The following is a 26,081-nucleotide window of genomic DNA, read 5'->3' on the forward strand; positions in this document are numbered from 1 at the left end:
CATCATTTATTATATCCAGTAGGTGAATTCAGAAAAGAAACATCTCCAATTATGTGTGGATAGCAGATCTGCAGTCATTAACCAGTATACATGCCACATTGCTGCAACAACAATGCCTACATACAGATGAAGGTATAGTGCAAACTGACAGGTCTGAATGGAGAGATTATGAAATCAGCACCCTGTTTTCACAAAATCTCACCAAGACAGCACTGGTATACAGACTGTATTTTATATAAGCATGTATCATGCAGGGAGGTAGGTTAAAGAATTAAAAAAGATAGCTGGGAGCAGGATATGAGGCCTACCTGGTTCCAGGTGGCGAATTACAAAAGAGAGGCCATTATAGACTTCTGTCCAGCAAATGGCTTGATAGTAACCAACACATGCTTCAGAAAGAGAGACAGTCACAAGATCACATACAAGAGTAGCTAACATGCAACTCAGGTAGATTTACTCCTAGTAAGGATAGGGCACTGGCGTAGAATCACTGATTGTAAAGTCATCCCCAGTGAAGCAGTTAGCCCACAGAATAAACCACTGGTTGCCACAATCAGCTGAAAGCAATGGTCAGAGAAGGCTTTAAGGTCAACAGAGAACAAGCTGAAGACCTGGAAGTTGTCTGGAGAGAAATCACAACAGTTCAAGGAATTACTCAAGAGTGTAGCACCCCAAGAGGAGGAGGAAATAGGTGGAGTTGAAAAAGAATGGCAGTGCCTCAAAACAGCATGTGTGAGGACTACAGAACAGATATGCGGCCAAGCTAGGTACAGAAATAAGTCACATAAGAGAAACTAAACACAGATAAGACAGTGGTAATGGCAGCAAATTGGGGAAATCAGAAGATGCTGAGAGTTGAGACAGAAGCGAAGATAGTGGGACAGGTAAATAGCTTCAAGTATCTGGGAGGGGTGGTTGAAGAGAAGGGAAGTCTGAATGAAGAGGTCAAAGCTAGAATCAGAAGGGCTGCAGCCAACTGGCATATAGTCTCAGGTGTAGTCTATGACAGAAGAATACCAAAGAAGCTGAAAAGTAAGGTGTACAAGACAGTGGTGCGACCAGTACTACTGTGTGTACAGAAACCTGGGCAGCAAAGGCAGAGCAGATGACAAAGCTTGAGGTGATGGAAATGAAGTGCCTGAGAATGGTGGTAGGATGCACACTGTGGGATAGATGAAGAAATGAGGACATAAGAGCAGAAGCCAAAGTAGCTCCAATTGCAGAAAAAATCAAAGAGAACCAAATTCTGGTGGTTCCGATCCATGTGCAGAAAAGCAGAAAATCTGGTGAAGAAGATTTGAGACAAACAGGAAGAATGTATGAGGAAATGAAGATGTCCAGCAAAGGGTTGGATGGATTGTGTGAAAGAAGATCTGCGGCAGTGAGGCATGAGTGTGGAAGAAAGCAGGTGTGTGGCACTGAATCGAGAGAGATGGTGACAGTTAACATGATCCCCCTTTCCCATGTAGAAAAAATGGGAACAAGGGGGCTGATGATGATGATGATGAAGGAAAGCTGGTTGTGGAATGCAGAAATTTAGGAGCTCATCAAAGTAGAGAAGGAGTGCAACAAAAAGTAGGAGATAGAAAAGATGGACCAGGCTAAGAAGGCATGCTGGCTGGCTAACAAAGATGCTAAGAAAGGAGTTGGAATAGAAAAGAATAGCACTTTGGAGGCACTCTATCAGCTACAGGAAAGTGATTCAGTAGGTGGCACAAAGAAACTATATCAGGTTGCAAGACAAAGACAGAAAGACAAAGATGATAGTCAGACAACCTTCATAAGGGATGCCAAAAACAACATGCTCACCAGTCCAAAGGACATCAAAGGCAGATGGAAGGAGTACTTCTGGCAACTTCTGAATGAAGAAAACCCCACAGAAGCTGTACTCTCCCAGACACAGTATACAATGAGAGAAGAAAAGGAGCCTGTGACAAAAAAAGGTACTGCCAGCACAGTTAGCTGCTTTTGTTACAAATGTATTAGAACTGTATGTCATGTGTATATTAAACTGCTCTGTACAGATGTTTGTGTTGAAAAGGTATTTGTAAAGTACTTGTGCTTAAAATGGATCCACAGTGTTCCCCCTACTGGAAGAGAACAGAAATGTACATGCACTATTGTAAATGTTTAAATGTATATATTTTAATAGTGGAAACTGGAATACAGGAGGTTAACCTCAGTCTAGCAAACTTTAGAAAAATATCTGAAATTAAATTACTTTATAGGCTAGGCCATAAAGACGCTTCAATGTAGCCAGAGATGCAAAGTCTGTACTAAGAAGCTTTCTGTATTGTCTTTGGGGTGAACTAATTGCTACTTTAGAAGCATGAAGGAATGCAACTGTTTTATGACTTCTATCACCTGCCAAAGATCTGAGCAAAAGCCCCTGTCTGGGTATTTTACAGGTAGATGCCAAATACTGCCAGCTTCTAGCAATGGGGGCGTTGCCTGGGAACTAGAAGTCAGATGACCAGAAATGATGTCATTCTACAAGTTATCCCAGCAATAACATTTTAGATATTATTTTGAGAAGTCTGTCAGTGAGACAGAGAATTCTGCACTCTGTCTTGGACCTGACAACAACAAAAAGAACCATTCACCATATATGCCTTGCTCCAAGTTATTAGGGTATAGTAACTCTCTTAGATACAGTCAGGGATATAGTGAAGCTTAGTTTAGATTGTGTTTTTTCTTTATTTGTGTAACCGTGAACTGCAATGTTATTTTAAATATTTCCTGTGTTTTTTCACTCTGATGTCACTTTGAATATATATTTAGTATTGTCTTGTTATTTTATTGTTTATTTATTATTAAATATATTTAAACCTTTCATTTTGGCTGATCTGTGTAGAGATAGATAAGTTTTGAGAGTACTTGCATATTTATTTGGTGACACTGTGTGGAACACTCCTAATAGCCTTGCTTTTGGTGAAACTACCATTTGTATTGGTATTGATATTACACAGTAAAATTGGATACCCTTTGTTTAGGGCCCTAAAGTAGCTGATAAGGAGTGACTGGTGGCAGTGGTAAGTACCTTATAGTCTGGGTAGAAGGGGGCATAGCTAGTAAACCTGTGCTAGCCTTTCCCAGGTGTGTGTGTGTGTGTGTGTGTGTGTGTGTGTGTGTGTGTGTGTGTGTGTGTGTGTGTGTGTGTGTGTGTAAATCAAACCTCAAAGAGTATGTGTGTCATTGACTTGGGCAAGGCATGAAGCACTGGCTGGACAGAGAGGGTGCTGGAAGTCTTGGCTTGGTCTCTCAGCTGAGATTTCAACTCTATAGCTGTACCAGTGGGGAGTCTTACTGGAGATCTGGAGAAAAGGGGAGAAACTAGCCCTGGACTGACTGTGGTCACTGTGTGCTCTTAAGGGAAATTGTACTTGATAAAGAGAGCTGCATCTGGAAACACTGTGTGTGTACCTCTTATCCTTCTAATGAATGTCCCCCCACAGGTGCCAGTGGTGAGGATTGAGGCACCTTGATTACTCATCCAGTGGAGGGTTGTCACAGAGCCCATCCTAGAAGAAGTAAGAATAGTACTAAGGAAAATGAAATGAGGGAAGCAGCAGGCTCACATGAGGTCACAATGAACATGACAAACATGCTTGGTGAGATGGAGAGAAATTGCTGCTGAGAGTACTCATAGCAGTGTGGAGAGAAACATGTATTCCAGATGAATGGAGAATAAGCAAACGCATGCCAGTGTACAAGAACAAAAATGACATCCACAGCTGTGGGCAGTACAGAGGTTTCAAACCCCTGTCACACTGCATAAATGGAGAGGATGATTGATAAACTGATATGCAGATGAGTAGAAAGTAAGATGGGAGAAAAGCAGCCGGGATTCAAATCAGGATGCAGCACAACTGACCCAATGGTTACAGTCAGACAGATAGATGAAAAGAAGGTAGAGATAAGGAAAGAGTCCAACTGGGGATTCCTAGACTTGGAGAAAGCATATGACAAGGTCCCAAGAAAGCTGATTTGGGCAGTACTGCAGTGGTTTGAAGTCCCAGAAACATTGGTAGAATTAGTGCAGGCTATGTACAAGGACCCAATGACTTAAGTACGAACAGTGTTCAGTCTCACAGAAAGATTCCCAGTGGGAGTGGGTGTGCACCATGGTTCAGCTCTGAGCCCAATGCTGTTCATACTGATGAGGGACTACATTAGCAGACAGGTCAGAGGGGACAGATCAATAAAGTTGCTGTATGCAGATGATGTGGCATTACAGGCAAACTTTGAGCAAGAACTTCAGCAAAGGATAGGGGAATGGAATACAAAACTGAAGCCACATTTGATGAAACTAAGTACAGATAAGACAGTGGCAATGGCAGCAAATTGGGGAAATCAAAAGAATCTGAGAATTGAGATAGAAGGGAAGCTAGTGGAACATGATAACAGCTTCAAGTATCTGGGATGGGTGGTTGAGGAGAAGGGAAGTCCGAATGAAGAGGTCAGAGCTAGAATCAGAGGGGCTGCTGCCAACTGGCATAGAATATCAGGTGTATGACAGAAGAATGCCAAAGAAGCTGAAAAGTAAGGTGTACAAATTAATGGTGTGACCAGTACTACTGTATGGTACAGAAAACTGGGCAGTAAAGGCAGAGTTGATGAGGAAGCAAGAGGTGATGGAGATGAAGTACCTGAGACAGGTGATGGGATGCACACTGTAGGACAGATGAAGAAATAACGACATAGCAGAAGCCAAAGTAGCTCCAATTCCAGAAAAGATCAAAGAGAACAGATTATGGTGGTTCAGGCACATGTGCAGGAAAGCAGAAGACAATCTGGTGAAGAAGATTTGGGACAGACAGAAAGATGGAAAGATGAAATGAGGAGGGCATCCAGTATAGAGGTGGGTGGATTGTGTGACAGAAGATCTGTGACAGTCAGGCATGGGTATCAAAGAAGGCAGGAGTACAACATTAAATCAAGAGAGATGGATACAGTTAACATGATACCCTGTTCCCATGTAGAATATGGGAAGAAGGGGTCGATGATGATGACAAGGGTGCACAGATCCCAAGATAAAAAATGCCCAATCCTATTGTATGCATTAATAAAAGGCCTGGAAAAATGGCAGTGTAGAATCCTCAAGACAAGCTTGCATTCCTGCAACAGGGTTAGGCCAGGCTTGGGGGAGAGGATGGCCCCCCCTGTTGTAGAAGGAAGCAGAAACTGATAGACCAAAAAAGAGCCATAAAGATGATAGAGTGGACTAGTGAAAATACATATAAAATTATATATTGTTACTATTATGCAAGAAGCCCAGAATTTCCAAATAGAAGATATTCAAAAAGATTAAGAGAGAAATTAGAGGAAAGAGAAATACTACACAAGAAAAATTGTCAAATGCTTCAAATGCAAATTTGTGTTCATTAATACAGTGGACTCATGCAAAATATTTCATATAGGAAGAAACTTTGGGCCACCTGCAAAAAAGCAGTAGAGGACCTGCAAGAAACAGAAAAAAAAAGCTGCAAGAAAAAGAACAGAGATTTTTGAAAGTTATAAAAAGAAAACATGGACATGGGAAAGAAAAAGAGATTTGATATGATAACAATATTTATGCAAAGGAGAAAGTCAAACTAATCAATACCAAAAAAAAAAAACAGATTCAAATATATTTGAAGAAAAATACAAGCCAAGGCACCCAGATATGGAAAATTACACAATACAAAAAATAAGAATATAAAAGGAGGGGTCTATAGTAGAATATCGAAGGATGTAAACACCGAATGTTTAAATGTCGAACTGTATTTAGCGAAAGCTGAAAACAACGAACATACAGAACAGCAAATTTTTTCCTAGGTAAAAAATTTGCTGTTCCAAAACACATACACACAACACAAGCACACCAAACAAACAGCAATCCACACACATACACCTAAAATCTTACACCTAACCCTACACTAAACTATACACACACCACTAACTATCCACTTACCTTAACCCAAACCCTAACCCTAAGGTCCGTCACTATTGCACACTCACCTCAACCGCTCCCTAACCCTAACTCACCTACCTCACCCTAACCCTCACGTCCACACAATCGCACACTTACCTGACCCACGCCCTAACCCTAACTCACCTAACCCACCCTAACCCTCACATCCACACAATTGCACACATACCTAACCTGCGCCCTAACCCTAACTCACCTAACCCACCCTAACCCTCACATCCACACAATCGCACACATACCTAACCTGCACCCTAACCCTAACTAACCTAACCCACACTCAGTCGCACACTTACCTGAACCCAACCTGTAACTTTCCACCACAGTGCTGAAAATACCGAAGCAACAGAAACGGACAACCAAATTCTTTCCCTAGGAAAAAGTTTGGTTTTCTGTTTATTCGATATTTTCAGCTTTCGTTGAATACAGTTCGAAATTTAAACATTCGGTGTTTACACCCTTCGATATTCTAATATAAACCCAAAAGGAGAATGCAGACAGAAGATTAATAAGGTAGAAGTTAAACAAAAAGAAATTTAAGTTATGGAATACCCATGAAGTGAAGGATTTAGTACAGAGAGTCTAACACAAGTTATGTCACAGCCTGATGGAATGATGATTCCCCACATTACGGAGAAAGAGGTGGAGGGGTAACATCTGAAGAAGAAATATGGGCATTGGAAAGAAAAAGATTTCATATACTGCAGTATTTATACAAAGGAGAAAGTAAAATTAATCAGTGCATAAATACAGACAAAGGCACCTGGATATGGAACAGTTTTGCAATACAAAGAATAAGAAAACAAAAGGGGAAAGTAGAAAAGATGATTAGTAATGGAGAAGTTAAACAGAAACTGAAGTTATGGATTACCTGCAAAGCAAAGGGGATTAGTGTACAAAATCCATCTCATTTAATGTCACAGCATGATGAAACAATGAATTCACAAATTAAGGAGAAACAGGTGGAACAGGAAGCATGTGATCACTTGCCACATGAAGATGCTGTACAAAAATTTCAGTTGGAGTTGCACAACAAGAGAAGAAGCAATAAACAGAGGCAGCTGAAGCAGACAATGTTGTGGAGTGATGGGCTAATGAGATCCCATATGAACAAGCAGCAGAGACTCAAAATGCAGCTGCAGAAGACATGTCACAAGATATTCTAGAACTGTCTGTAGAATGCCCGCAGGAAACAGAGAGCAAACAATTTGCCCTCAGTTTAGAACGGAACGATCTAAGGGAAGAGCTGCTTGATTTAATAGAGATGGATAGACATATTAAGATTGATGAAAGAAAGAAATTACAGAAAGAAAACAAGATCCAATTGTTAGAAGTCAGTTAAAACACAGGAACACAGTAATCAAGACCATTAACAGAAATCCATGTGATATAACAGAAGTAAATATGATATATTACTTAGCAGCTAAATGAATAACAGATAAAGTCTGCAGTACTGCATCTGGGCCTGGGGTTTTCCAATTAGGATCTTTGTTTCTTCATCTTGTTTCATATCCTATACATTTAAACTCCTTACAGTTTCTTTTAGTTTTTCTATCCATGGGGTCTTCATAAATATTTCTCCAAAATGTGTCTATTTCTTCTTTTTTTGGTAGTGGTGTTTCTACTCCTTTTGCTTTATTTCCCAGAACTCTATAAAACTTTTTCTGGGGTATCAATAAATTGCTTTTTCTATCTGTGCTGATCTCTTTATTTTATTATTTGCTATAGTGCAAGATAAATCCTGGTTTGTTCTGATACTCTATATTGCTTTTATCACATCTATCTTTTTAAGTATTTTTGTTGTCCTGTTCCACTCTTCTAACTGTGACATTTATTATCTTAATTGCTTTATAGTTTTCTCTATTCAGTGTTTCCATGATGGCATTTTATTTCTTTCTTTCCTTTCCCTTATTGCTCTGTATTATGTCTGTTATGGAAATGGAATTTGTCATCAATTCACCATATTCTCAATATTGGACACTTTATGTTAGATACCTGGACGATATTATTATTTTTCGGAAAGGTAGTTCTGAAAAACTAAATGAGTTTTTTAACTACATGTGTGGCACCCCAACATTTTTGGAGAACATGGACTACTTACAACAACAACAACAGTCGCAACAATTACACGAACTGATAGATTTTATTTGTGACACTCCTCCATCTTGCACCATCCTATATAACAACAAGCCTGACTTTAAGATTTACAACTACAGTGGTGCCTCTTTGGATAGTAACATAGCTAACATTTTTGAAAAGGATCTTTCCTATGTACCAGCTCACAATGCTATGTTTGCTTTTTTTTTAAAGATTCAGATACAGCCGTCTCACAGTAAGAGGCTCTCTGGTTCGATTCTTGGCAGGAGTGCCTTCTGTGCGGAGTCTGCATGTCCTCCCCGCAGTCAAATTCACTTTAAAAGACATGCAGGTAGGTGCGCGTGTGTGTGTGGGTGTGCCTTCTTTGAAGGTTGGGCACCAGGCTGGCAATTCAACACCGTAAAAATTCATTACCAACCATTACTGGACCAGAGTTCCGCTGTGGTGACCCCTAACCGGGAAAAGATGAAAGACAGTTTTTTAAAGATTTAGATACAAGAACATTGGTTGTTAACAGATATGTAAAACCCAGCACCTTTAACCCTGCATTGCATCCTATTGTGTTTGTATATGAGAAATTATGCGAGTTTGAAATTAGGAAATTGTTTTTGAATATTAAGCAACAGAAACATGATGGTAACAATTTAACTTATTCAGAATATATGACACTAAGGTATTTGTGACGTGTCTATATTACCCGATCGAATGCTAAGGTTAGCGAATACCTAAACATCGACCTGGTAATATTGAAAAATTAAAACAGTGAATGGCCGATTTAACGTAGGGAATTAATTCCCTCGGCCACAAAAATGAGATCTGCAAATGGGGGAATGGGGGGAAGTGGACCTAGAAGTAAAGAGATAGTTAAGTAGGTTAGGTTCTCGACATGGGCATGTCCATTGTGTGAGATATTTTAAGGTTAGCTTAATGATAGAATGAGAGAGAAAAAAAAAGTCTAAGTTGTTGTTAGGAGTTCACTGCACTGCCCAATGGAATTTGCATAAAGGGCATCCCCACCTGAGTTTTTTGCTTTAAAAAATTAAACCAAAATGAAGTGGGGGGCTTCACCCCCCATGTGGGGGACTGTGCCCCTCACACCCCCCCAACTAAATATACCAACTCCAAAATTGCTCTACAGTGGGGAAAGGATCAAAATCCGCAAAACAGCCAAGGGAATTCTTTACCTGCGTTAAATCATCTGTTCATGGTTTTTTGCATTCACTATTACCAGATTGAGGTTTAGGTATTCGCTAACCTAAAAGTTCAGTCAGGTAATAGTAATCCTTTGTGACAACAAGCAGTTACGGGTAATGAAACCCGATAAGGGCGGAGGCCTGTTTTTTTTAACATCAATGATTATAAAAATAAGATGCTTACCATGTTATATTCAGAGACATATAGTGAAGCAAGTGTGAAGGAACTAAATATTGCATATCAAAAAATTGATGTGATGCTTGAAGAGCTATTGTTGAATAACCAAATTAACATAATTGAATTCAACTTTTTGCAGGTTAAATACCCAAAGCTACCAACAATATTTAGGATCCCAAAATTTCATAACGGTCTTATGGACCCATCTTTTAGATCTATATTAGATGCTAAGTCATCAAAAAAAACTTTTATGGTAGCCAAATTTATTGATCTAGAATGCAAAGATATACTAAAAAACTATAGTTACTGCATCAAGGACTCATGGGATTTCCTATGCAAAGTTTCTAATGAGCTATATAGTGACACCCTTACTTTTGTCACCATAGATATTAAGGATTTGTACGCAATTATTCCACACCACACGAGTATTGAGTGGTTCTACACCTTTTATGCCATAACACAACCCAGAACCATGATCAGATTCTCACCATCAGGGTACTTATGGAAGTGGTGCTAGAGAATAACTTCATTACATTTGAACATCAAATATTTAAACAGTGTAGAGGAGTTGCTATGGGGGCAGTGTATGCCCCCATTTTTGCAAATACATTCCTGGCATATTGGGAAACCAAATTTGTCATCAATTCACCATGTTCCCAATATTGGACACTTTATAGTAGACACATGGACAATATTATTATTTTTTTGGAAAGGTAGTTCTGAAAAACTGAATGAGTTTTTTTAACTACATGTGTGGCACCACAACATTTTTGGAGTTTACTATCCATACAAGTACTGAGACTATTACTTTCTTGGATGTCACTATTTTAAAAGATAGAACTAGAGGGATATTTAACTCTTCTATTTACAGAAAACCAGCATATTCTAACACACTGTTACACTTTATGAGTGGGCACCCCCTGCACCAAAAAAAGCCCCTGGTCAAGGCACAACATGTTCGTCTTGCTAGAATGGTATCAGATAATGATGAATATGTTTTTCAGACCAATATTCTTAAAATCTGTCTGCCTGGGATGACATGATCGACAGACTATGATGCTTTGCCAGAGATGGCCTCCACCTGTCACCCTTGGGATTCCGTATACTGGCTAAGGCTCTTGCCACCCCTATAGTGCCTTTTTTTAGGCAAGGTTCAAATGACAAATTCACCACTGCAACAGGTACAAGCAAGCAAAATCTGGGGTAATGTTAATCAATGCTAGAAGTCTAAACCTCAAAATGCACTCACTCGTGGCACTCCTTAAAATGGAGAACATTGACATCTGTGGAGTGACAGATACATGGTTCAAGGCTCCAGAGAGCACCCCTGCATTACCAGGCTATAATTCATACCACACCTTTTGGCCACCTAACCTAGACTGAAACATTAAAGGAGAAGGCGTGTCCATACTCATTAAGGATATCCACATCTCCAGGCTAGTTGCTCAGCATAATGCATCCGAGATTATCCAAGTGCAACTAACTCTGGGCAAGACCGCAATCAAATTGTAGCTTGCTACAGATCCCCAACCATGCCCCAGGATTCCCACTCCTCATTTCTTGATACACTAGAAAATATTAGGGTACAACCCAACACCCTAATAATGGGCGATTTCAACTACCCCACCATTAACTGGGAAAACTACTCATGTACCAACTCTTTTGCTCAACGTTTTCTAGACTTCATAAATTCCAGTGCCTTGGATCAAGCTATCCACACCCCCACCAGGGGCAGCAATATCCTAGACCTGGTCATTACCAACATGGGCGACTGGTGTTCCACACCAGAGGTCAATTCCTCATTTGTCAGATCCGACCACAAGCTAATCACCCTAGACATCCACATCCCACCCCCCCCCACCCCCCATTAGGGGAAACCACTGCAAAAAACTTCTCAAAAGCCAACTTCACGCTTCTTAAGACAGAAGTGGCAAACTTCACGACACCCATGCAGACAGACAATAGAGGTACAACTGTTGAATCCTACACAAATGCACTTTATAAGCACTTACACAAGTGCATAGATTGTGCTATCCCTAACAGAACCAAGATGCTATTCTCCAAAAAAAATGAAGCCAATCTGGTGTTCCCCTGCTATAAATAAACTCTACAACAGAAGAAAGAAACTGTTGCAAAAAAGAGTAAAATCCCATGATTGGAGGAACTCCCTGGTCAGCCTCAGTAAGAAGCTGAGATCCCTCATAAAATCCTCCAAAGCTACTTACGAAAACAAAATCACCACTGATTCTAAAGGCAACCACAAAGAATTCTATAGCTATGTCAAGAATCTCAATGGCAACACTCAGATCTGCTCTGAGTTTTAGCACAATGGCACTAAATATACAGAACCAACTGATATTGCCAACATCCTGGCAGATAGGTCCAGTGCTAACTTTACCCCCTCTCACTCTCTAAAGGGCCCATCTCTATACCCGAAGAATGCAAAGTTCCTGTAATCATGGCTGCAGAGGTAAAAAACACACTCTCAAAAGCCAAGAACACAGCATCCATGGGACCTGACAACATCCCAGGCTGTGTTCTATACGAACTACAGAATGAAATGGCATCCCACCTAAGTGCCATGTTTAATCATAGCCTCACCTCAGCCTTTGTGCCCACTGAATGGCACACAGTGACAGTTATCCCACTACACAAAGGGGGAGCCACCACAGACCCTGGGAACTACTGCCCCATTAGCCTGATGAGCCTGGTCTGCAAGACCATGGAGCATATCATCATGGAACTTATAAACAAAGACATTGGTAATCTGCAAACTCTGGACCCCACCCAGTTTGGGTTTGTAAAAGGCAGATCATGTCTCCTAAACCTGACAGACTTCTTTGAAGCAGTCACCAAAGCCGTAGATGAGGGTAAGGTGGTTCACACAGCCTATCTAGATCTCGCCAAGGCTTTCGACACCATCCCCCACTCTGGAATGATAGATAAACTCACTAAACTAGCTATAAATCCCTATGTCACAAGATGGATTGCCAACTGGCTCACTAACAGAACTCACGCTGTGAATGTAGCAGACTCCAAATCTGACTTCAGACAAGTGACAAGTGGAGTACCACAGGGTTCAGTCCCGGGTCCTCTCCTGTTTGGTATCTACTTCTCTGAAGTACAGACTAACACAGAAGGTCTTTGGCTAATGAATTTCACAGATGACTGCAAACTAGGAGCCATAATTGAAACTCCTAATGATGTGGACAGCCTACAAAAGGGCCTCACTGAGACAGATGCCTGGTGTCAAAGCCATGGCCTCAAGCTCAATGCCAAAAAGTGCATTGTCATCTCCTTTGGTAAATACTCTGTATCCATGAACTACCACATAGGCGGTAGTCTACTTAACACCAAAAGTATAATAAGAGACCTTGGGAAACAGGTGAATAGTAGACTCTCCTTTGATAATTACATTGCCACAGTAGTCAGTAAATCCTTCTACCTGGCACACCTCATCACAAAAGGTTTCTCATCCAGGAAGAAAGAGGTCATTGTTCCCCTCTACTCGTCGCTCATTAAACCCTTTATAGAGTAAAATGCCCCTTTTGGTATGTACCTCATAAGACATCTACAACAACTGGAAAGCCACAGAAATACCTCAAAAAAAGGATTACCGGCCTCAAACAGATGCCTTACACAGACTGTCTCAAGAAACTCCATCTTTACTTCATTGCATATCGCCTACTCAGAGGTGATCTCTGCCTAACATACAAAGCTATTTCAAACCCAGAGCTGTTGGACATGTTCTACTTAAAGAAATCCCAATCCCTCTGAGCTACACACTCTAGGGACCTAAACCTTGTCACCACAATAAACAGAACATGCTGGAGGGATAGATTCCTGTCCCAGAGACTTCCCATACTCTGGAACAAACTACCTATCTATATCAAACAAAGCTCCTCATTAGCACTCTTCAAGAAAAATCTTGATGATTGGATGGGAAACAGGAAATTCACCCCGAGGATCACTTCTGTGGCTCTGCTCGATAGGGGCACAGGAAAATAATTTTCTTGGGTGGCGAAAGCCAGGGTACCTTTTTGGCTAGGTTTATATAGGCCCTAGGGCTAATAGCCTAGTACCTATCTATGAACCTATGAACCTATAAAAAAACATGCTGATTTGTAGAGGCTACCCCACACTGTTTATAGACAACATAGGTAATGAGGTGACTCAGAAAAAAGCTAGTGGACACTTCCTACCATTGCTGGGCTCAGATAGACGCACTAGCATGAATACTATAGCTAATACTGCTAAAGTGGATCATACAAATGCAATGATTTTAACATTTAACAAGCAATATGGTAATATTAGAGAAATTATTACAAAAAACTGGTATGTTTTTGACACCGACCCAGATTATAAGAAATTGATGGGGGTGGGCCTACATATATCTTATAAAAAGGATGTAAGTATTAAAATTATGCTAGAAAAACGTAAGTATGATGAATTGTGTGGAAAAATGAGTAAATGTGGGCACTGTCCACAATGTAAATACATACTAGAGCAGAATGAAATTCATTTAGCCCATTTTAGTACAATAAGGCTAAAAAAGAGCTATAACTGTAACAGAAAACTGGTTATTTATATGGGAATTTGTCAAAAATGCCTATGTTTTTACAAAGGGAGGACAAAAAATAGCTTTAAAACCAGAATATATCAACACCAATATGATACCAGTAAAAAAGACTCCAAGAAACCTTAGCTGAACATATAATCCAACTTGCAGACCATCATTTTAAATATATTATTATAGATCATGTTGATATAGGTGAAAGAGGGGGTCCTATAGATGATTTTTTGGAATTTAAAAAACTCAAATGACAACTGTGGACTAACGCAACAAGTTATCCAGACTAAATGGTGTGGTTTCAATTAGTCCTATTTTGAGACTAAAAGCCAAGTTTGCTATCTAGGTATAACTATGTTCATGGGGCATACACTGTGCTTAAAGTCAGCTTTTTTTGTATATCATACATGGTATAGGTAGCATGATAGCTAGATTCACATATGCATTTATTTACATATATAAGAATTTATCTAGTAAAGGTATTTTAGTTATTTTAGCAATATTATATGTAAATATGTGTTTGTGTAGCTTAGCAATGTGAAATGTATATGAAAATGCAAGTGATGCAAACTGCAGATGTAATATATCTTTAAATGCTGGTTTCATACTGAGGCAAGAATTATCACATGATTTTTAGTGCATATATAGATGAGTTGGCCATTATAGTTCAAGTTTTTAAGCTTTCATTCTGAGGAAGTTTGTATTTTATAAACAAAAGCACTAAATAAATACTTGGGAGTGGATCATTTTGCCTTTTGCCTTAATTTGAGTTATTTCTGTAGTTTGTGGGTGTCGTGGAAGTTTTGGTCTTTACACAAATATTTAGCACTGAGTAAGAACTACTTACATGAACACTCCAGACAGCCTGGATAACAACATGAAAAATGATACTCCTCCTTAAGAGTGAACCTATAAGCTATCCTAAAAACTTGCCTTTTGACATTGTACAAACTATATACTGTAATTGATGCCGACAGAGTTTATAATCTTTTAGAAGAAAACACTATCATGGCAACAGAGCAAAAGGGTAAAAAAAGAAAATCATATGGAACAAAGGATCAATAAAGCCATAGTGGAGAATTGTTAAAACGGTAAGAATTTAAGTATGACATGGACAGATTAAAAAAAGTCATTTGATAGCATCCCACATTCATGGATAAATGTGTGCAGATTGATAAGATACATCCTATATTAATCAATTACTTTACAGAAACCACAAAACAGTGGCAAGCTACTTCGCAATTAAAAGATGACAAAGGGCAAATTATTATCCCGGGGATAAAAATTCAAAGGGGGATATTCCAGAGGGATTCTTTTTCACTGCTGTTGTTTTGACTTGCCCTTAACCCATTAAGCTGTTTACATAACAAATCAGTCTTAGTTACAATTTGGCTCCCAGAAAACAAGCTTAATTAAAAATTTCTCATTTACTTTTTGTGAATGACTTGGTGGCCACGGTGGTGCAGTGGTTAGCATTGTCACCTCACAGAAAGAGGTTTTCTGGTTTGATTCTCAGCTGGGGTGCCTTTTGTGCGGAGTCTGCATGTCTTCCCTGTAGTTGCGTGGGTTTCCTCCGTGTGGTCCAGTTTCCTCCCACACTGCAAAGACATGAGTAGGTGAAATGGACATTCTAAATTGGCCATAGGTGTGAGTGCATGTGCAAGTGAGTGGTACAGATGAACTACCAAGGCAGGGCTGACCACCCAGTGGTGTAAACCTTGGTTAGAGATGATTGTCACCATTGAAGTGTCACCCAACCTCATATGCAAAATGGGAAAAAGGGGTTGAGGATGGATGAATGGATGGATTAAAACTGTATAGTTCATCAGATAAGGAGTTGAAAGCATGATTGCAAGTGATTAAAACTTTCTCAGATGATATAAGAATAATATTTGCTATTGATAAATATGCAAAACCAAAGTTTAAAGCAGAAAAGTTGCAGTACAAAGAAAATATCAGTCTAGGACAGGAATGTGATATAACGGAATTTGAGCAGGAAGTAGTGTATAAATATATGAGCATTAATGAAGGATTGTCAATAAAATGTGAACAAATGTGAGTAAAACATAATAAGGAATACTTCAGAAGACTAAAACTAATATTGAAAACAACCTTGACATCTAGAAACAAAGTCCAAACTATAAACCAATTTGCTCTTCCTGTTCTAACTTGCAGTTTTACTGTGATTGAGTGGCCCCAAAAGGTATTGAATCAGTTGGATAGAACAACAAGAACAATTCTTCACATTTATCAAATGATATATAAAACTTAGTATACAGCAAGATTATATGTTCCATGCTCTGAAGGAGGTATGGGTCTTCTTGAAACTGATTACATGTTTAGATTTGCAGTAGTGGACTGCATAAATATTTGCTGACCTCATCATATTCAACATAGCGAAAATTTTAAAACATGAGGAGCAGACGTCTAAGATGATCTCTCTCCTTAGTTTAGCAGAAGCATTTAGGTGGCAAGCATGAATGGAAATCAAGCCAGAAGTTGACAAAAATCAGAGAGCAACTGAATGTGTAAAAATAACAACAAAAATATATAAGGTGAAGGATCAGATGAGAAGGGAAGAAATGTGGAAAAGCCATAAATATAGTGCAAGCAGAGAGAGATCTTGAACAACATCATGTTGATCAGGGTTTGAAGCAGGAATGGTTAAGGAGAGGTGAGCTAAAATCAAAGGATGAAAGGTTAATAATAGCAGCCCAGGATATTGGACTATGTATATGCTGATTTACAAGACACATTGAACATGTAGGAGAAACAGACAATTGTAGGGTCTCTGAAAAAGAATTGTAAGCAGTTGCATACCTTGTTGCTATGCATGATACAATCATGGCAGAGGGCATGTACAGTGAAATGCAGAATAATGAGGCAAGACTGCTGCATTTGAGATTGTGCAAATGTTACAATATAATAGTAGCAGAGAAACACTAGAAACATGAACCACAAAGCATTATAAAGAATGATGAACTGTACATCATGTGGAATCACCCATTAGCAGCAATTAAAAAAATAGATTTGAGAAAACTAAATATAGTAGAACATGAAAAAAGGTAATAGCAGCAAAAAAAAAAAAAAAAAAAAAAAAAAACACTTTATTCAGCTGCTTTTACAGTATTTGTGTTTCCTCCTCCTGCTCTATTAGCTCATCTTACTTTTTCTGCTACTTGTTCTCTAAAGTGTTCAATTGGGTCTTTTCTGCTGCATTTACTACTGCTTGTTTTTAGCCTGTTTAAATTGTAAGTGTTATTCTAAGCCTCTTAGTTTTGGTTTAAGCACTTAGGCTTTAGGCCTACCCCATATCTCTCCCTGGCCTTTCTCTTTCAGATTCTGACAAATATGGATGTACAATTTCCTACGGTTTCTCCTGCCAGCCTGGTTGACGTGGGCATCATGAGACAGTGTAGCAACTGCCTCATGTACACAGACAACCATCTACTACTACCACCTAGGAACACAATTTCTGAGAGATGCAATTACATTAAGAACCTAGACTCTATTGTCTCTCCCTCACAAGCCAGTATGTCTGGCACTGAGAAGGTTATCAACACAATCATTACACCTCAAACACCACTCACAACTATACAACACACACCCACATATACAGAGGTTGTCAACAAAAACAAACCCAAACAAAGGGGACATCAGAGGCAAAAACCCATGCGAACTCCACAAACCTCCACACCACATACCATGCATAGTCCACACACCAGTGTCTCTTAACCAGTAAGGCTTAATCATAAACCCAACATATTAGTCATAGGAGACTCCATTGTGAGACACACAGATGTGCCTCTCACTAGGCTAGATAAGGAGAAAGTCATGGTTAGTTGGTTTGTCAGGTGCCAGAATCTGCCATATCATACACATACTCAAGTGTCTTAACAACAGGTACTGTTATGGCTCTGTCATAGTCTTTATTGGAAGGAACAACTTGAGATGTACCTCCTTGGACTATATGAAGAAAGACATGATCGAGCTCATTGAATATGTGTCCCAGGCAGGTATGTCCCTATCCTTAAGTAGCATTCTACCATCACCCAGAATGATGCCTCAATGCAAACAGAAAATGATTAACTTTATCAATTGGATTAACTTCTGGTGTCATCCCAGGGGGGTCCAGTACCTGACAGCCTGGGAAGATATGATCAACAGACTATGATGCTTTGCTAGAGATGGCCTGCATCTGTCTCACTTGGGATTCAGACTTCTGGCAAATGCCCTTGCCTCCCCCATAGTGCCTTTTTTAGGAAAAGTCATGAGATCAATACAATCAACATAAAAATTTCAACAAAATGCAAATTAAAGTCATGCTGCTAAAACTAGGAGTTTAAACATGAAAACTGCACTCATTCCAAGCATTCTTAACCCAGGAAGATGCTGACATTTGTGCAGTCACAGAAACCTTGCTCAAAGCTGTGGAGATTGTTAGATAAGGGTTTTTCATTGTACAGTAGTTATTAGACATTAGACAGGCTAAAGAATAAAACAGGCCTAAAAAGTTGTTTCATTTCCTATGCTGCCCGACTGAAAGAACTCCAGCTCTATTCCTCAGAGGTGACCTTTGCCTAACATACAAGGCCATGTCAAACCCAGATTTGATGAATATGCTTCACCTCAAAAATCTAGATCCGTCAGAGCCAAGGGCGGAGACTTAAACCTCACTCGGCTTATTGTGGGGCCGGCTGGAGGATAGATTCATCACCCAAAGACTCCCTATGCTGTGGAATAAAATCGCTGGCCTTGTTCAAGAGAAATCTTGACCAATGGATGGGAGATCGCAGATATACCCCAGGGATTACCTCAGTGTCACTGCTCAACAGAGGCACAGCAAAATAATGGGTATAGTTCCCCATACTAAAGGGGTGGCGTAAGCCACAAAACTATGGGCTAGGCTTGTAAATGCCCTCGGGCAGATAGCCTAGTATGAACCTATGAACCTATGAACCTATTTATGCATACATTTTAGAAAAACAGAAACAGAGTCTTTCACTGAATGTTGACCTTGCTGGTTGGAAATGGTGTTTCATTTATGCATACATTTTAGAAAAGCAAAAGCAAATAATCTTTCACTGAATGTTGACTTTGCTGGCTAGGAAATGGTGTTTCATTTATACATACATTTTAGAAAAGCAGAAACAAAGAATCTTCCACTGAATGTTGACCTTGCTGAAATAACAGTTTCTCAAGGGAAGATTGCAGACAGTTCTTGTTATGTTCCTTTCTCAAGGAAAGAATCAAGAGATAAGTTAACAGCCAGGCACATGTGAGGCTAAAAAACAAGCTGCAGCCTGAGAACCAAGGTTAGGGGTGTAGATGTAGTCTATAGAGGAAAATTACTGGAAAAAAGCATATGATATGTTGTGTTCAGGATAGCAGGGCAGTTAAGGTTAGTAAGTTCGTTCAGCCTGTTACTTAAAAGATGTCAAACACTGGAGCCTAAGTACAGCAAACAGGTAATCTAGAGACTATGTCAGTTTACGTTGTTCAGGACAATCAGAATATGATATGCAGCAACTTCAATTGATTATCAGTACTCTTAATAAAGACAGTATTCAGATATTGTGAACATCAAATAAAGCCTTATTAAATAAACTACAGTTTTTGGAAAATTCATTCTGAAAAGTGCACAAGACTTGTTCCATAAAGGAGAGACTGGCACCTGTTCAGCATGAGCTTGGGTAATTAAGACTTTCGTTTCTCGGTCTCATTGCATACAGTGTTTCCATGTAATTACTGTACAGTACAGTATTATCAGTTCTTACAGAGAGCACCCCAGCCTTACCTGGTTACTCATTCTATCATACATTCAGGCCTGAAGTTGTGGGCAGCAAACATAAAGGAGGTGGAAGACACACACACACACACACACACACACACACACACACACACACACACACACACACACACACACACACACACACACACACACACACACCTCCAGGCTGGTCAAAGAGTATGACACACAGAAGACACTCCAGGTGCAGTTAACCATTGACAACACCGCTATTCAAATCCTAACTGGCTACAGGCCCCCAAATTTGACTCAATATGCCCATTCCACCTATCTGGACCTCTTTAAATCTATAAAGATTCAACCCTTTACCCTGATCCTGGGCAACTTTAACTACTCAACCAAAATTGGAAAATATACTCATGCTAGAACACAAATGCCCAGAGAATTCTTGATTTTATCAATGCAAATGCCTTGGAACAGCTAGCTGATACACCCACATGAGGTGATAATATCTTGGACTTGATATTAGCCAACGTGAGTAACCATTGCAGCACCCCTACAGTATCATCCTCCCTGGAAAGATCCGACCATAAAACAGTCACTTTCAAAGTGACCATCTCCCCTGACCCCCTCTAACTAGGGTCAAACAAAAAAACTTCTCCAAAGCTGATTACATCCTCTTGAGGGATGGTATAAACAGTTTCACAGTCCCCTGCCCCTCTACAGGAACTGGCACCAATGTCCAAATCTACAGCAAAGTACTATATAAGCATTTGTATAGATGCATGGAATCAGAAATACCCGAGAGGACAAAATCATCCTCCGCAAGGAAGAGTAAACTTGTCTGGTGGACATCTGCAATAAATAAACTATATAACAAAATAAAAAAATTGCTGTCCAAGACCAAGAAGAAGCAGGTGCCCAACTGGAAGCAATCTTTCCTTATCTTGAATAAGCAAATAAGAGCACTATTAAAATCCTCTAAAGCCAACTTCAAGTCCAAATTGGCCACATTTTCTAGAGACAATCATAAGAACTTCTTCACATATGTCCATGATCTCAAAGGAAGCACCCAGATCTGTTCAGAACTGGTGGTCAAGGACACCACATACACAAATGCTGTAGAGATAGCCAACCTACTGGCTGACAGATTCAGTGAAAACTTCACTCCTCTGTCTTCCCCATCAGTACATCAGGACATCCCCAGTACCTGCCCCCCTTCCCTTCTTTAGGGAACAGGTCATCACTGACCACTCAAAGACAAAAAATACAGCCTCCATGGATCTCAATAACATTCCAAGCTGCATCCTACATGAACTCAGGCATGAGCTTGCAGCACCATTAGGCACCCTATTCAACTAAAGCCTGAGTACCAGCTTTGTCCCAGCTGAGTGGAGGACAGCTACTATTATCCCCTTACACAAAGGTGGAGCGTCCACCAAGCTGGGAAATTATAGACCAATCAGCCTAACTAGCCTGATCTGTAAAGCCATGGAATGGATTATCATGGACCTCATTAACAGGGACACTGCCAACCTCCAAACACTTAAACTCACAAAGTTTGGCTTTGTCAAGGGAGGTCATGTCTGTTAAATCTGGTCAACTTCTTTGAGACAGTCACCAAAGCCATTGATGAGGGGAAGACAGTGCATACCACCTCCCTTGACCTGGTCAAAGCCTTCAACACTATTCCCCACTCAGGCATAATAGACAAACTCTCTCAACTAAGCATCAATCCATATGTTACCAGATGGGAGGCAAATTAGCTCACTGATAGAACCCACCTAATTAAAATAGGGGAAGCCACCTCAAGCAGTACACCTGTAACAAGCAGCGTACCCCAGGGATTGGTCTTGGGAACTCTCTTATTTGGGATAGACTTCTCTGAGATGCAAGCCAAAACCATTGAGCTATGGCTGGCCAAGTTCACAGATGACTCCAAGCTAGGTGCAGTCATCAATTACCCAAGTGATGTGGACATCCTCCAAGAGGGTTTCACCCAAACAAATGACTGGTGCCAGAAACATGGCCTCAAACTGAATGCCAAAAAAATGCATCATCATTCCCTATGGGGAGAGTGACGTCCCCACATATTATCACATTAATAACAATGTCCTAAGCATGCAATCAGTCATGAGGGATTTGGGCACCCAGGTTGATAGCAACCTGAATTTTGGCCACCATGTTGCTTACATTGTACGGAAAGCTTTCTACATGGCCCACCTCATAAATAAGGGTATCTCATCCAGGGGCAAGGAGATCATAACATCCCTGTATTCTTCCCTTATAAAGCCAATTATTGAATACAACGCCCGCTTCAGCATGTACCTCGCAAAGCACATGCAGTAGCTAGAGATACCACAGAGGTTCCTCACCAGCAGAATCCAGGGCCTCAAACATGTACCATACACAGATAGGCTAAAAGCCCTGTCCCTCTACTCAGTTTCATACAGACTTCTCAGAGGTGACCTCTGTCTGGCAAGTCAAGCTCCACTTGAGGAACCTGCACGTGTGACATCAGCCTGGTCTGTGACATCAATAGGACTTGTTGGCAGGACAGATTTATGTCCCAGAGACTCCCCCATCTGTGAAATAGGCTTCCTCTCCACATCAAGCAGAGTATCTCATTATCCCTTTTTAAGTGCAACCTGGATAACTGGATGGGAAATAGAAAATACATCTATGTGATTCCATCTATGTCTCTGCTGGACAGGGGCTTTGGGTGTTGACTTGTCTAACTATGAGCTAAACTCTTGGCTGGGCTTATAAGGTCCTCAGGGCCAATAGCATAGTAACTTCCTATGATCCTATGATGATTGAAACTGCTACACCTACTGACTACAATGTCTTATATACAGACAGATATGAAGTCCTAAAACATCAGGATTTGCAGTCAAAAATGACAGTGATGTGGAAGAAGGATACCCAGACAGTCCCAATAGTAGTAAGAGCAATAGGTCTCATAAAAAAGAACCTACAGATGTATTTAGATATGTTACCAGTACATGTAACTCCATATGAATTGCAGAAGGAGTCAGTTCTGGGCACATTGCAAGTGCTGCAAAGAGCACTTTTGGCTAACATCAAAGAATGAAATAATACTAATTTTATTAACTTTAATGATACCATGATCTAGAAATGGGGTCACTTCCCATCATGATATTAGAAACCCCAAAACCTGAAAAAATAAACTGAAAATGAAGATGAAGTGCAGACTGGGGGAAGCTGTTGGGGGGAGGCAGCCAAGAACCACATACATACATACATACATACATACATACATACATGGCTGCTGTCTGGTAGTCATCTCTTCCCGACAATAGGGCTGTGGCATAGTGCAACCTCTAAGCATGCACCCACATCCTGTCAGACATTATTGTGCCTACTCAATAAAGATTTTAAAGACATATATTCTCATGTCTGACATACATGTTGTCCTGTGGGGATACTAATACTAGGGAGCTTTGGCAGCTACTCAGCAGTTTAACTGATGTTCATGGTACACTACAGGTAGTGATAGTCATTAGTATAGCATGTTTATGAAACTCATTATCTTATTGTGCAGTCCATTGATGAGCACTGTGATGATGTGAGGTTGTGCCATTTGTGCCAGAGGGCAGTGCATCTGTAACATATGCCAGCATAGCTCACGGGAGTTTTGTAAAGGATTATAAGTCATTTGAATATCAAACTGATTTGTAGAGATGCTTGTGTTAAAATGTATTTGTAAAGTTGCTTGTGTTGAAAATGTATCAACAGTGGGTCCTACTTGTCAGAAAAAAATATATACATGTATGTCAGATTGTATTGTTGTAACTGATAAAATGTATGTACAGTTTAACAGAGGATACTAAAAGGGAAGATGTTAAGCTCAGCCCAGCTAACCTTAAGAAAAATAGCCTGAAAGACTTTGTTTAGGCCAGAAAGATTTTATCTCATAGGTCTGAATGCAGTCAGAGGCACAATGTCCATGAAAGCTTGGGCTGGGATCCTGCTCTATTGCCCTTAGAAGTGAACTAATTGCTACTCTGGGGTGCCAGAGAATGGCTTGTTAGTCTCTGTAGGAAGGATAGAAGTGAGGGAAATTTGTTACAATTCCAGATGCTGTAATAAACCTTATCTAAAGTTCTACATGAGCATTGTGACACACCAGTGCCAGATCCTGGTTCAATTTCTAGTGAGAGGGTAGTGTGGGAAATGCAGAGTCAGGTGACTGGATGTGATGTCATTCTGTAGCCAGCACTGAAATTGTATTTGAATACTAGTGAGAGATGAGAGGTGTGCACTCTTTTTTATGACCTGACAAAACAATTGCTTTGGAACAGTAATTCTTCAGTCAGTTAGAAAAATATAGTGAGATTAGTTACCTGTTGCTTTTTTCTGTATCTGTCGGAATCTTTCCATTGGTGTTGTTTTTTTACATTGCCTGTGATTGAAACTTTGGAGTTTATTGTAATAGATATTCTGTGTTTTCATGTCTTTTATTTATTATTAAATATAGCTAAGCTTTTCAATGTAGCTGGTCTTTTAGAAAATATTTAACCTTTGAGACTACTTGAATTTTTTTAGTGGCACAGTGGCTCCGCATTCCTGAAAGTCTTGTTGCTTGATTAAACACTACCATTTGTATAAGTATTAATTTTACTAAGTGTAATTGGGTACCCTGGTAAGAGCCTTAAAGTAGCTGGCTTCAGGTGTTCTCGTGGCAATAAATCTGCCTTATAGTTGGGTGGAGGTGGCAGAGCAGGTAAACTGTGCCACCCTTTCTCAGGTGTGTGTGTGTGTGTGTGTGTGTGTGTGTGTGTGTGTGTGTGTGTGTGTGTGTGTGTGTGTGAAAATCAAATCTCAAAGAGTGTGTGTGACAGCTACTTTAAACAGGGACACTGAGAGTACTGATTTCACAGACAGGGTGGTAGAGGACTTGGCTTGGAACACCCGACTAAGGACTCAGCTCTATAGTGGTCAGTGGGGAGTCTTATTTGGGGCATGGAAAGAAAGCCTTTCCCCAATACTGTTGTGTGCATTCCCTGTGTGCTCTTAAGGGAAATTGTACTTGGTGCAGAGAGCTGCATCTGAAATTACTCTATGTGTCTATTTTTCTCACAGTGAATGTTTCCCACTGGTGTCAGTGGTGAGGATTGAAGGCTCCTTGATCACTGGCCCAGAGGAGGGGCATCACAAGCACTACTGCCACATATTTGGGCTTAGATCAGTTTACTTCATGCCTGAATGACATCATACCAGGACAGAGCTGGAATTTCACTATCAGGGTGGTGTTGCAAGATGACAGAAGATCTCCATTTTGCTGTCCTGATTCTTTCAGAATCTGGGGGAAGGGTTAAAGTCATCTCTATGTCATCTTTTAGCTGTTCTAGGAGTTTGTTTGCCAAAAGATTAACTCTGTGATGTGTATGGATTTTAATAGCTATATTTCTGTTTATCTGTGGTTAAATGTGTATAAACTATGTATATGTGTTTTATTTATTTTACATTTGTTAACAGAGATTGCTGACTGAGCAAAAGCCCATTTTCAGTGGTGGCCTGGGTAGAAAAGCTCCAAGGGACAATTTCATGGCAAGATGGTTAGTGAAGTCACTCCTAAATCTAGCAGCTTTATTTGTCATTGTATTCATTTTTTTCCTGTTTATGTTTAGAAAGATATATGTTCGAGAGCTCGTTTGACAATGACTGATTCTGCATGTTATGTCAGTTGTCCTGCACCTTTGCACATAGCAACAATAGCTGGTAGGTGGTTATTTAGTTTTCCACAACTAACAATTCCTGCTTAAAAAAGACATTGAAAGCAGTACTGCATAATTCCATTCTCAGCACAGTGTCTCTATAGAAAGGTTTTTGTTTCACAGTCTATTGATCCTTGGTTTAATTTTGACTTCTGGCCACTGCCAATATGGAGTCTGTATATTCTCTGTTTCTGTGGTCTTTTTCTCTAGGTCTTCTGTTTTCTTCCTAAATGCCTGTAGAGTGGTTACAATAAATTGGCCATAGGTTGTATTCATGAAGAGGGTCTATGGACCATCCCATTTCCCCACTTAAACTGTCAAAATAACAGTAAACATAAAAAAAATGAAAGTCCATCTCTAACTTTCTTTTCTTAGTAGGTACAAGTTGTTGACAGCTGCTGAAAATATATTTGGGACTGCCTGGCAATTCTGCCTCATATACATGTGATACATTTCATGTCCATTCAGGCTGTCTCTTGATGTTCTCACTCTCTGAGGTCAGAGTATGTGAATGGCTGCCTGAGCTTCGAAACAGATGGGCATAAAAGTAGATGAGTGTGTATGAATGCCTTGACAAGGACTCAA

This window comes from Protopterus annectens, chromosome 7.part0 (assembly GCF_019279795.1).
Source record: "Protopterus annectens isolate FY-2018-M chromosome 7.part0, PAN1.0, whole genome shotgun sequence".
NCBI classification, from domain to species: domain Eukaryota; kingdom Metazoa; phylum Chordata; order Ceratodontiformes; family Protopteridae; genus Protopterus; species Protopterus annectens.